The sequence below is a fragment of the Acomys minous genome (genome assembly GCF_964271855.1).
Source record: "Acomys minous genome assembly, chromosome: 9".
Lineage (NCBI taxonomy): Eukaryota > Metazoa > Chordata > Mammalia > Rodentia > Muridae > Acomys > Acomys minous.
Window position 1 is genome coordinate 101577917 of NC_140490.1, and position 12232 is coordinate 101590148.

The following is a 12232-nucleotide window of genomic DNA, read 5'->3' on the forward strand; positions in this document are numbered from 1 at the left end:
TTTTAGCAAAGGGGTGAAGGATAAAAGGCAAAACCTGTTGGCACCATGTTTGCCATGGCGAGGCCTGCTAGAGCTCCTCAGTCTGTCCTAGTTTGCCAAAGTGGCTCTGGTCTCTACGCCTGCCATCTCAGTGTGATTATTAGCACAGCCTCCCACCAAATGGTTTTTGTTGTTGTTTTTTGTTATTGTTGTTTGGTTTTTGTTGTTTGTTTTGATGATAAAAGTTACATTCCCAGGTTTCTTCATTGTCTAGGCCTGCCTCCACCAGTGTGTTGAAGGTTGGTCTGATGTATTTTGATGCTAATTACTGCTTGCTGTCTCTGTCCCACCTTGTACCTTGCCTAAGAGCCTAAACTGTTTGACCAATAAAAGGTCACCACACCTGGGCAGGGCAAATGGGATAGGTGTAGCTAAGGTTCCCAGGCTTTGGGAGGAAAGGAGAGGAGAGGAGGAAGAAGGCTATGCCATGGGTTAGGTGGAGGAAAAGCACATGGCCGGCATGGATGGAGACTTGGCCCAGATGCTGATAATTAGCAAGTATTTGGGATTATGCCTGGTAGGTAACTTGACAGAAATTATTAGAAGCAGATGCCATGGGATTGGGGCAGGTATGGGATACCTTCCCACTATGGGAAGTAGTTTAGGGGATTAATATCTGCCCTGCCCCAGGTTAACTAAAGCTATTTTTTAAATATAACAAGTGTCTTAACTGATTGTTTGCAGGTTAGAAAATACTGCTGTAATAATAATTAGAGGCCTAATAATAAGCATTATTAGGCAATACTGATAAAAAAAATAACCACACCACCAGTGTGCGTGCCTGTGGTGTCTGTGAGCAGCTTGTCGGGCATTTTGAAATTGTGGAATATGGGATTCTACTGCTGTGACAGGTAGAAGGTTGAGAAAGGACATAGAGCCCCCTTTCTGACTAAACAGGTGACAGGGAGCTCCCAAGTATATCAGTTCAGTCCGTACATGCCTTCATCTCCTAAAATGTCTAGGAAAGAAGCCTGTTCCATTCAATTGCTCCGATTCCAGGGCTGAATTGTGGGTAAGCCCAATACTAGAGCCTCAGGGTGTGACTGGGCGCTGCCTGTGGGTTCAGAGCTGATTACCACCGACACCTCTTTAAGATGTGCACAGCTACACTAAATACCTTCCTAAAGTTCAAAGAGGCCCTTCAGCACAGTATAAGGAATATTTTATTTATTTGGTTAGGATAAGTTCCCAGAGGCACGATGTATCATATTTCCCTGAGGATAGAATGTCATAGTGTGGTTGACTGACATTCATTGAAAAGAATCAAGTCAGGGTTTGAAGAAAATGCTTTGCTGCCCACTGTGGTTGTCATTATAGCACTTGGGAGGTGGCAGCAGGAGGATCAGCAGACCCTGTCTCAAAACAGAACCTAATTAATAAATAATAATAGTACAATTAATTAATTAATCAATTAATTAAAATTCGGTGTGTGTTATGAATGTAGAAGTGAAACTGTCCAGGGGAACAAAAGGAGGTAACAGATATAATCTCGAACATACTTGTATGAAAAGTAAAAAAGTAAAACCACTTTTTGGTCTTTTCGTTTGGTTTGGTTTCTTTTTGAAACGGGGTTTCTCTGTGTAGCCCTGGCTATCCTGGAATTCATTCTGTAGACCAGGCTGGCCTCACACTCAAGAGATCCGTTTGCCTCTGCATCTGGAGTGTTGGGATTAAAAGTGTATGCCACCATGCCTGGAAAAAGCCACTATTTTTTAAAATAATTTATTTATTTTTGTTGTATGTACCATGGGTGTTTTGCCTGCACGTATGTCTGGGTGAAGGCGTCAGATCTCAGAGTTACAGACAGTTGTGAGCTGCCATGTGGGTGCTAGGAACTGAACCCGGGTCCTTTGGAAGAGCAGTCAGTGCTTTTAACCGCTGAGCCATCTCTCCAGCTCCAAAGCCACTATTTTTTAAAAGATGCTTTCTGTCGAGAGCTGCGATGCAGCCACGCCTAAAGATGGCGCTGGCTTCCGCCTTCCACCCTCCCGACGGTGAGTGCTCTCCCTAGTAAACAAGTCCTTATATGGCTATCAGCACGGGCATCAAGCCTTACATCTCCATGACTCCTTTCAGACCTATGGGGAGGCTAACGTGGCTCTCCCTGATTGGCTCTTGCTGAGGGTATAAGCCTTTGCCTGCCTGGGGGCGGGGCCATTCTCTGTCTAGCGAAGCTGTTGAAGATTCATTCCTGAGTAAACCGTCTTGAGAAGGAACCTGGTTGTCGTGAGTCTTATTCCTGCTGGTCAGGAAGGGCACCGACAGCTTTCCAAGATAATTTTAATAGAGGCTCAGGCATTTAATAACAGAAGCCTATTTTGGTATTTTATTACCTATTTTTATGATGAAATGTATGCAGTTGTTAAAATATAAACAAAAATGTTAAACATACACTTTCATACTCTGGTTTTCTTTTTTTTTTTTTAATTTATTTATAGTGATTTTATTGCTTGTGTGCACAAGAGAATTTATGCCACTAGAGCAGAGGCAGTGCTCGACCTGTATTTCCAATTGGATGGGAGGACCTGCCTTAATCTTATAGTAACAAGCTCACCAGTGGATTCTGCTCTCTGTCAGGTGGAACTTAGCATCTTTATCCTTCAGTCCTCTCATGATGCACACAGACTTCCACCTCTTTCTTAATCAAATGGTAGAGATCCTCAGGGAGATTGGGGGCAAGATTCTCAAGATTTTATTACCAGTCACAAAACGGACCTGTGCCACACCATATGAGTTCCACAGGGTCACACTCTTTGGGAGGGAGTTGGGCCTTTCTTGACCAGTTTGCAAATCTGTTCCTTCACAATGAAAGAGGAAACCTCAAATAACTTATTTATTTTTATTTTATGTGCATTGGTGTTTTTCTTGCATTTTTGTCTGCGTCAGGTCCCCAAGAACTGGAGCTTTAGATAGTTGTGAGCTGCCATGTGGGTCCTTGGAATTGAACCTGTGTCCTCTGGAAAAGCAACCAGCGCTCTTAATCACTGAGCCATCTCTCCTGGCCCCTGATTTTTTTTTTAATTGACCATAACATCATAAATGTGTCCATGTGAATATCATAAGCTTGCTTCTTAAAATAATGCCCTGGGTTAGGACATACTACTCAGCCTGGATGGTCTTTCCTTCTGGTTTTGCCTGAATAACTAGCTATTTCTCGGGGGTGGGGGGTGGGGGTGGGGTGGGGAGGTTGTGATGAAAAGTCAGCAAGCCCTAGCACAGAGCATAACCTGACAAAGAATACTGTAAACTGTCTGTGTGTTCCTGTAGTAAGAGCGTTTATGGCTGTACTAGTCCTGGTACTGTGGCCTGAGACCATGTCTAATTGATGTGTTATAGTTGGCTATAGTTGTACTGGCACACCCTGATTGTTTGTTGGTTTGTTTGTTTAATTGGTTTGGGTTGTTTGTTTCCTGGATTTCTTTCATTGAAAATTAGATTTGGGGCTGGAGAGATGACTCAGAGGTTAAGAGCACTGGCTGATCTTCCAGAGGTCCTGAGTTTAATTCCTAGCACCCACATGGTGACTCACAACCATCTATGATGAGATCTGGTGCCCTCTTCTGATGTGCAGGTGTGCATGCAGGCAGAATACTCTATACATAATAAATGAATCTTAAAAAAAGAAAAGATCCCACTTTTTTTTTTCACCTGGAAACGTGGAATCTCATCCCCATAGCAACACTAGGTACTGTTTGCATGCTACTCAGTGTTCCCTGTAAGCCCATGTCACTTAGCAGTATCAGGATCATTTGTTAATCTCTCATAGACTGAGGAAAGTGAGGTTATTGCTATCAAGTTTGAAATAATGAACAATTGATCAGGATTCTATTTAAAGAAAATTGCTCACCCTGGTCATCTTTACTTGTCTTTGGAGCCAGCCCCGGTCCGTTGGGCATTCATAGAGAGCCCACAATCTGCCATAAAATGTTAGGACCATCAGAAGGAGCTAGCACTTTGGGTCCAAACCATGCTTTCCTCATATGGACAAGTAAATCAGTCTTAGGGTAACTATACCTTTTCTCTTTAGGCCCTAGTTAGAAACAAAGTTGAAAGTCATTGCTTAACACACAAGGTGTTTCTATTTGTGTTTACTGGTCTTTAAAGGGGTTTGACTTCTTAGGCTTGGCATAGTGGTACACACTTATAGTCCTAACACTCAGAAGGCTGAGACGGAAGGATCACACATTTGAGGCCAGCCTGGGCTCAACAGTTAGGCTTCTCCTAAAACAAGAACGGATACCTTGCAAATGTTTGTCTTAATTTTAAATTACAGACTTGGCAAATTGACCCTCTAGACCAGTGGTTCTCAACTTCCTAACACTGTGATACTTTAATACAGCTCTTTATGTTCTGGTGACCGCCACCGCCACCACCATAAAATTATTTTTGTCGCTACCTCATAATTGTAATTTTGCTTCTGTGTGCTTCCAATGGTCTTAACGGTCTTAGGTGACCCTTGTGAAAGGGTCGTTCAACACCTGCTTCCCCCGCCCAGGGGTTTCGACCCACAGGATGAGAGGAGCCATTCCTCTTATGCTTTGCCCAGCACAAAACACCGTGCAACCTGTGGCATTCTAAAAGTATGTTCTCCGACAGCTGTAGGAGCTATCCAGCTTATTAAGTTCTGGTTTTGTTCCAGTGTTTCTGACCAATGTGAGGAGCACATTTGAAAGGTGTGTCTTTGAGTCCCTGGTCTGCCTTTCTCAGCCATGGAGAGCTGAAGAGGCACCTGCCTAGTGGAAGCACACAGCCCTGCAGCTCGCACATGGCAGTGGTTGTAAGTGAGTAGGTGGTTGTAGGTTGGATATTACATTTAGTACCTCAGGAAAAACATGGTGGCTGATGGTTGTCTGTGGCCTATAAATAGCGGATCCACTATTCAAATGTAATTTCAACCTTCTCCTCTAAAAGATTGATGGATGCGGGGCTGGAGAGATGGCTCAGAGGTTAGGAGCACTGGCTGCTCTTCCAAAGGTCCTGAGTTCAATTCCCAGCAACCACATGGTGGCTCACAACCATCTATGATGTGACATGATACCCTCTTCTGGCCTGCAGGTGTACATGCAGGCTGAACACTGTATACATAATAAATAAATACATCTTTAAAAAAAAAGAAAAGATTGATGGATGCACATAGCAGTGACTGGATTACTCAGTTTATTTCTGCACGCCATTACGTATTTTCAGCCCAGAGGAATGGGAAAGAAGGTGACATGAGTGGCTTGCCATTGAATCTCTAGCAAAGACATGAGCCATTATTCTCATGAATAAAATACAAAATCTCCGGGGGCAGCAAAAAGGTTCAGTGGATGAAGATACCTGCTACCCAAGCCCCATGACCTGAGTTTAATCCCTAGAGTCTGTATAAGGTGGAAGGAGACAACCCCGTCATTCGCTGACCTCTACACACATGCCATGACACATCCAATACAAATTATCATTTTATTATTATTACTATATAATAATAAACATTCAAAGCCCCTTTGAGATTTACCGTGGGACTGATTGAATATATTTGAAGATGTAACTAATGCTAATATCTTTATTATCTTTATTAAGGATGCTCCTTTCACACTTTCCCTTGCTCGGGGGCGGGGGGAGGGGGAGCTTTTATCAGAAGCCTGGAAACATTTTGGGGGAAGATTTTACATTATATTTATTCCAAAACACTAGAAGTATAAGGAGCTTCAGCTTTTATTTCAGATCCATGTTCTTTATTAATGTAGAGGTGTGCATAACGAAAGGGAATCTCTTACCCCTTCTTTCTGGGTTCGATTCTAGTATCCATGCTTAGAAGCCTTTGCTCTGTGAAAGCGTGAGCACCTCGCTCTCTGTGCTTAAGGTTTTAGACCCTTTTAATTATAGCATATTTGATGGAGTTGGAAATGGCCCACTGTTCCCCAAATTGTGAAGAAGGAGTATGTGTGAGAAAGAAAGAGTAAGTGTGCTGTGTGGTGAAAACTTCAGCAATCGTTCTGAAAAGGCTGCCTCGGTCTTCAGCGGATGGTCGGCTGAAGCAACCATTTCCCCTGTGGCCCACGCCGCTCTTCTGTGGGGTCCTTCTAAAGTCAGAGAGCAACATAACCAGGCAAGCATTTCTCCCTCAGAGAGGAGAGGAAGCGGGCCGCAGTTGGGAGCAGGCTGAGCTGAAGGCCTTTCAAGCCTAGAGGGCAAGTTGGAAGGCGCACTGAACAACAGTGCAAAAGCCACCTGAATCCACCGCAGGATCACGACAAGCCGTCTTCTTACACAGAAACCTCAAAGTGGGACTTTTAATTGTGATTGGGAAATGTAGACAGTGCCTCTGTGCTCTGCAGGAACTATACTAGGCAGAAGCGGGATCGGGCACAATTTCTGTATCTAAGGCTAATCGAGGCATAATTAAAATACTGTTCTAAGTGCTACTGAGTGTCCCAAGTCAGAGCATTGGCAGGATAAAGTCCAAGAAGTAGGAGAGTTCAAAGTTAAGGACTACTCGGCAGAGAAATCCCCTAGCTGTGTGTGTCTGTCTGTGGGTGTGGGTGTGAGAGAGAGACAGACAGACAGACAGAGACAAAGAGAGACAGACAGAGAGAAAGGGAGGGAGGGAGAGAGGGAGGGGGAGAGGAGGGAAGGGGAGGAGGGCTCAGCAGCTCAGAGACACTGGAGACCAGACAGGAAATAGCTAGTGCAAAGGATCAGAAAACAGTAACGATCTTCACGGTGAACAAGACAGTGAGGTGAATGGCACTGCTGGGTTTGGGCATACTACCCTTTAAGACTTACTGAATGACACTTGCTTAAAATATAACAAAGTCAGCTGGGCATGGTAGTACACACTTTAATCCCAGCACTCAAGGAGGCAGAGGCAGGCAGATCTCTGTGAGTTTGAGGCCAGTCTCGTCTACAAAGCGAATCAAGCCAAGGCTACACAGAGAAACCCTGTCTCAAAAACAACAAAACAATATATATATATATATATATATATATATATATATACACGCACACACGTGTGTGGGTGTGGGTGTGTAAGACTTTTCTACAGCTGGCTGATACAAGGCCTCTCTGATTAATTAGATTCTCAGAGACACAACATTGAGCATCTTACAGACACAGACCAGATGAGACTACTGGGCTGCATAATAAAATCTTCAGACGCTGACAGTGGAATACTGGCTTGTAGACATGTGCTCCTGGCATTTAGCACTTGTCTGTGTGTGTTGCTTTGAAATGTCCTGATGTCCCCTCTCACGGTCGTAGCTACGATGCTACAAATTCCCTAAGGCCACCTTCCTTCTGCTTCCATCATAATGAAATACTGAATCCGAGGACTATGTACTTTGCACACACACACACAAATATTTTGACCACCAAAAGAGCATCCCCCTTCAAAGCGAATACTACATCTAGTAAATCTTTTCTCATGCATTGCTTTGGCTCCAGAAATGACAAGAAGGCGTGTGGATAAGGATCTCTGAAGCTATGCTTTTAATGTCAGCTAAGCAACATCATGTCAAGACCTAAAATAACAACAACAACAACAAAGTCTCTGTCTGATTTTGACACGACTAATTCCACATACTTTGGCTAAACTCAACTTGTTTTTGCGATCCCTTTTCAACCACGCAGTGCATTTTGCTGTGTGTTCAGCTTTATGGAATGTGGAGGCAGCATCCGATCTAATGTTTTTTATTCGGGCTGTTTACTTTGTAGTCAAACATTCTTCAAAAAACATTTTAGTCACCCCATATTTTCCATGCAAGGCTGTCAGTTCCTATTTGGAAAGGTTAATTGAGGCCCAGAGTCTCAAAGCCCCCGATACAGAAGCAACCTCTGCGGGCTTTAATAGTTATCTTTGAATTTGCTGCCAGGGCTACTTCTGCATGTAAATATTTGACTGACTTGTTTTTAGTTAGTTTTTTTTTTTTTTTAACCAGAGTCAGGGAGTACAGTTTCAATAATGCAATGGGTGAGGTGGGGAAGCCAACTTTTGTTTTCTACGTGTTTCTTTTTGCTTTTGGTTTTGGTTTTTGGTTTTTGGAGACAGGGTTTCTCTGTGTAGCCTTGGCTGTACTGGACTCGCTTTGTAGACCAGGCTGGCCTCGAACTCACAACGATCCACCTGCCTCTGCCTCCCAAGTGCTGGGATTAAAGGTGTGCGCCACCACTGCCCGGTGTGTTTCTTTTTGCTAACTTCTCTGTTCCTATCACATTTACAAATGTCTTCTTTCTTTCTTTCTTTCTTTTTTCTCTTTTTTTTTTTTTTAGATTTTTGTTTAGTTATTAAGTATTCAGTGCTCTGCCTGTATGTATGCCTGCAGACCAGAAGAGGACATTATATCACATTATAGATGGGTCATGAGCCACCATGTGGTTGCTGGGAATTGAACTCAGGACCTCTGGAAAAGCAGTCAGTGCTCTTGACCTCTGAGCCATCTCTCCGGCTCTGTAGATGTCTTCCTGACTGTTCTTCATGACACCTTGGGCATCCTTTGGAGGTGCTGAGTAGAAGCAGGGCATGATGGCTGCTGGGACGAAGGAGCCCATGCATGGATGGTATCTTAATCCGCTCCCCTCCGTCCATTGAGGAGGAAAGATGGAGCAGACCCTATGTCCTGTCCCCTAACTCTTAAAAATGGAACAAGTTGCCTTTGAATGGTTTGTCTGGGCTGCTGATGTGACTCCTTTTTTTTTTTTTTTTTTTAACCTTTCCAAAAAGCACAGCTTGCCTGGAACGTAGTAGAAAGAATCCTCCGTAGAAGAAACCGCTTGTGAGATGAAGAACTCGCTATGAACACTGTCTTTGCCACAGCTTCCTGCCGGGAAGGAAGAACATGTGTCGCTTCCCACCCCCTCTCGTCTTCTTTCCAGCACTGAATTTAGACAGTAGAAGGTGGCTGGCCTGAGAGCCAGGCCTGGCTGAGTTGGCTGCTCCGTGCCCAAGTGATCTATTAATCATGATGCAAGCCAGGTACGTAACTGAAGTGTTTGACAAGTGTCATTTCAAAAACCAAAGAGAAGAGACTAATTCAAATAGTATATCTTGATCCAGAATATTGAAAATATTTAACTTGCAACCCAAGCTGGGTATGTTGGCACACCTGCTGTTTCAGCTCTTAGGAAACCAGGGTAGGAGGATCAGGAACTCAAGGTTATCTTCAACTACAGAGGGTGTTTAAGACCAATCTGGAGCCAGGTGGTAGTGCCGTGCGCCTTTAATCCCAGTACTCGGGAGGCAGAGGCAGGCAGATCGCTGTGAGTTCGAGGCCAGCCTGATCTACAAAGTTGGTCCAGGACAGCCAAGGCTACACTGAGAAACCCTCTCTTGAAAAAACCAAAAGAGAGAGAGAGAGAGAGAGAGAGAGAGAGAGAGAGAGAGAGAGAGAGAGAGAGAGAGAGAGACCCATCTGGGCTACAGGATACCGTCTCACCACCATCACCCCCCCAAATTTTTTTTAATCAGTGAGATATTTTAAGTACATTTGTTTACAAACTAAGTGTTCAAAATATGGTGTTTACTTTACACTTCCAGTATATCTCAATTCAGATATTAGATTTTTTTATTGTTAAGTATGTATTTGGTTATTTAGACCTCATAAAATTAACAGTTAAAAAGATAAATACAAAATAAGACTTGTTCTAAATATGCTAAAATCTGGTTACACGTAATAAATCCAAGGATTGGGCTGTTTATGGTGGTTGTTGAGTAGATTAGTTGAAATTCAATAAAAGTATAAATTTTATTTTTCAGGTTCTCTACACAATTACAGAATTCTACTCCAGTGGAAGTTTTTAATGCAGGAGACAAAAGCTGTAAAGAGAAGAGGCAGGTTAGAGTGATGCTGTTCTGATCCTCTGTGGCCTGCAGGTCAGTCTAAACAGAATGGAGCACTGGGTAATTTCCATAGGGTCAAATAGCTAGTAAGGACCGCAAGGTTAAGGACACAGGATTTAAATCCCAGCCTAACCCTGAAATTTAAGATTTTAATTGCCCTGCTACACAACAGATTTACAACACACACATAATTTGTAATAAAAGCCAATTCCATTTTATTTCATTTTATTTGTGTGTGTGTGTGTGTGTGTGTGTGTGAGAGAGAGAGAGAGAGAGAGAGAGAGAGAGAGAGAGAGAGAGAGAGAGAGAGAGAGAGAGAGAGAGAGCAGGGGCAGAGTGCATGCCTGCTACAAGTATACATGTGTAGGTCAAAGGACAAGTTGTGGGAGTCAGGTGGGTCCTACCTCCACATAGGTCCTGGGAATCGAACTCAGGTCGTCAGACTTGGCGGCAAGCTTCTTTAGTCACTGAACCACCTCACCTGGGCCAATTGCACCTTTTTATGCCGGACCACTAATGGTTGAGGTTCCAACCCTCCTCCTCCCTCCCCTTTCTACCCTACACGTGGCCAAGCCTGTCAGAACGTAAGTGCGTTCTATCTCTTGCTTCCAGAAAGCAAGCCGACTTCATTCCACATCTAGCACACCCCGGCCCCCTCCTCCCACTCAGTCATGTTCAGCCTTGTTTGGAAGCCGACTCCATTGTCCTTCAAGTGTGAATAACTCTCTCATTCTCTTCGCTGGGTGGGGCAACATTTATCAATTTCTAAACTAATTTGGGGGCAAAGAGTGTTGATAACACTCTACTTGGAACAAAAGTAAGACAGTTTTAAATTCAGTGTTGTGCCTTCATTTGATGCTGGGAGCTTTCCCCAGTGCTTGAAAAGAAATGGCTAGACGAGGCCCTGTGGTGCTGGGGATCCTTTCCAGGGCTTTGGGCATGCAAGTACCCCACCACCAAGCTATATCCACACCCCCAAACCGTGAATCTCATTGTTGCATTTGCAAAGCACTTTGGTTACAACCTTGTCTAATTATTGTAAATACTATTGTCGGAGAAGGTTTTTTTTTTTCTAAATCTTTCTCTTCACTCCAAACTTAGCTCTTCACTGGGTCATTTCCCAGCCCCAGGGAACTGGGACAGGTAATTTGACGAGTTATGTCCCTAAAGCTCAGTTTCCCTGGTGAGCAGGGTTATTCACATTTATAGATGTTTACCCTTGCACAAGGCACTCACCAGAGCATTCAATTCTATAGTGTCCCAAACTGTCCATTGCCCCACCCCCATCCACTTGGTGTACCCTCAACATGCCCCCCCCTACTCAGTTTTAATGGTTGTTACAATCTCCTAGATCCTCGTCTGTTTCCCACTTCTCAGCTCGCTGAGCCTTGTGAAACCTTCTATCTGTCTACTCGGCACCGACCATGATGGCAGATGGGGAAAAACACGGTCAATTACTGCCCTTGATTTGCAAGGGCCCTCGGTAGCCTCACGATGCTGCTCATTGTACGTTCACGCTCGTGTTCAATGAGGTTCATTTCCTAAATGTCAACACATCCTCTTACTTTTTTTGTGACTAGCTGAGGTCTTCTTTCCTACTTTACCAAACCAAACTGACTCAAGTCAGAAGGGAATTTCAACTGGTCGTCACCATTAACGGACTTGCCAGCAGCATCTGCACCCAGACATTCTGCCTTCTTGATCGAGTTAGAGCCCTGGTTTCTCAGCCTTCCTATTCCTGGGTCCCTTTCTTATAGTTCTTCGTGTTGTGGCGATCCCCAACCATAAAATTATTCAATTGCTCTCTCATAACTGTAATTTTGCTACTGTTATGAATAGTAGTGTTAATATCTGATATGCAGGGTGTCTGATATGTGACCCTCAAAGGGGCCATGACCCACAGGTTGAGAACCACTGAGTGAGAAAGAATGACACATTCTCCCACACAACACAGACTCTGTCACCTAGACAAGGATATTGCTCCAGTATCTTCTATCTTTCTCCTAAGCCGCCAGCCTTTAACTTTTGATGGCTTATTCCATGGACATCCCCTACTTTTCATCACATCATTTTTTAACTCCCTTTTGTAGCGAAATCCCTCAAAGAGCGAGCTCTACCACATCAAATTCCTTATCTCACATTTCCTATTTAATCCACTACATTCGGCCTGTTGCTCTTTTTATTCCATTTTACCTACCTGCTTTTCATCTGTTTTTAAACGTTAAGCATGTGTGTATGTGTACACATGTTCGGGGGGGTGGGTGCACATACAGGTACCCCTGTATGTGGGGTACCCCTCTATGGGGGACAGAGGTCAACACTGAGAGTCTTCTTAGGTCACTCTCCAGCTTACTTTTTAAGACAGGTGTCAATGGATTC

At 43.8% G+C, this 12232-nt stretch overlaps 1 long non-coding RNA gene across 1 annotated transcript; it reads left to right on the plus strand.

The window, feature by feature from the left end:
* Positions 1 to 229: 229 nt before the first annotated feature.
* Positions 230 to 10155, plus strand: LOC311604743. The gene is made up of 3 exons (XR_014781645.1): positions 230 to 556; positions 8743 to 8989; positions 9770 to 10155. It is a non-coding gene; the product is annotated as an uncharacterized lncRNA (long non-coding RNA).
* The last annotated feature ends 2077 nt before the right edge of the window (positions 10156 to 12232 follow it).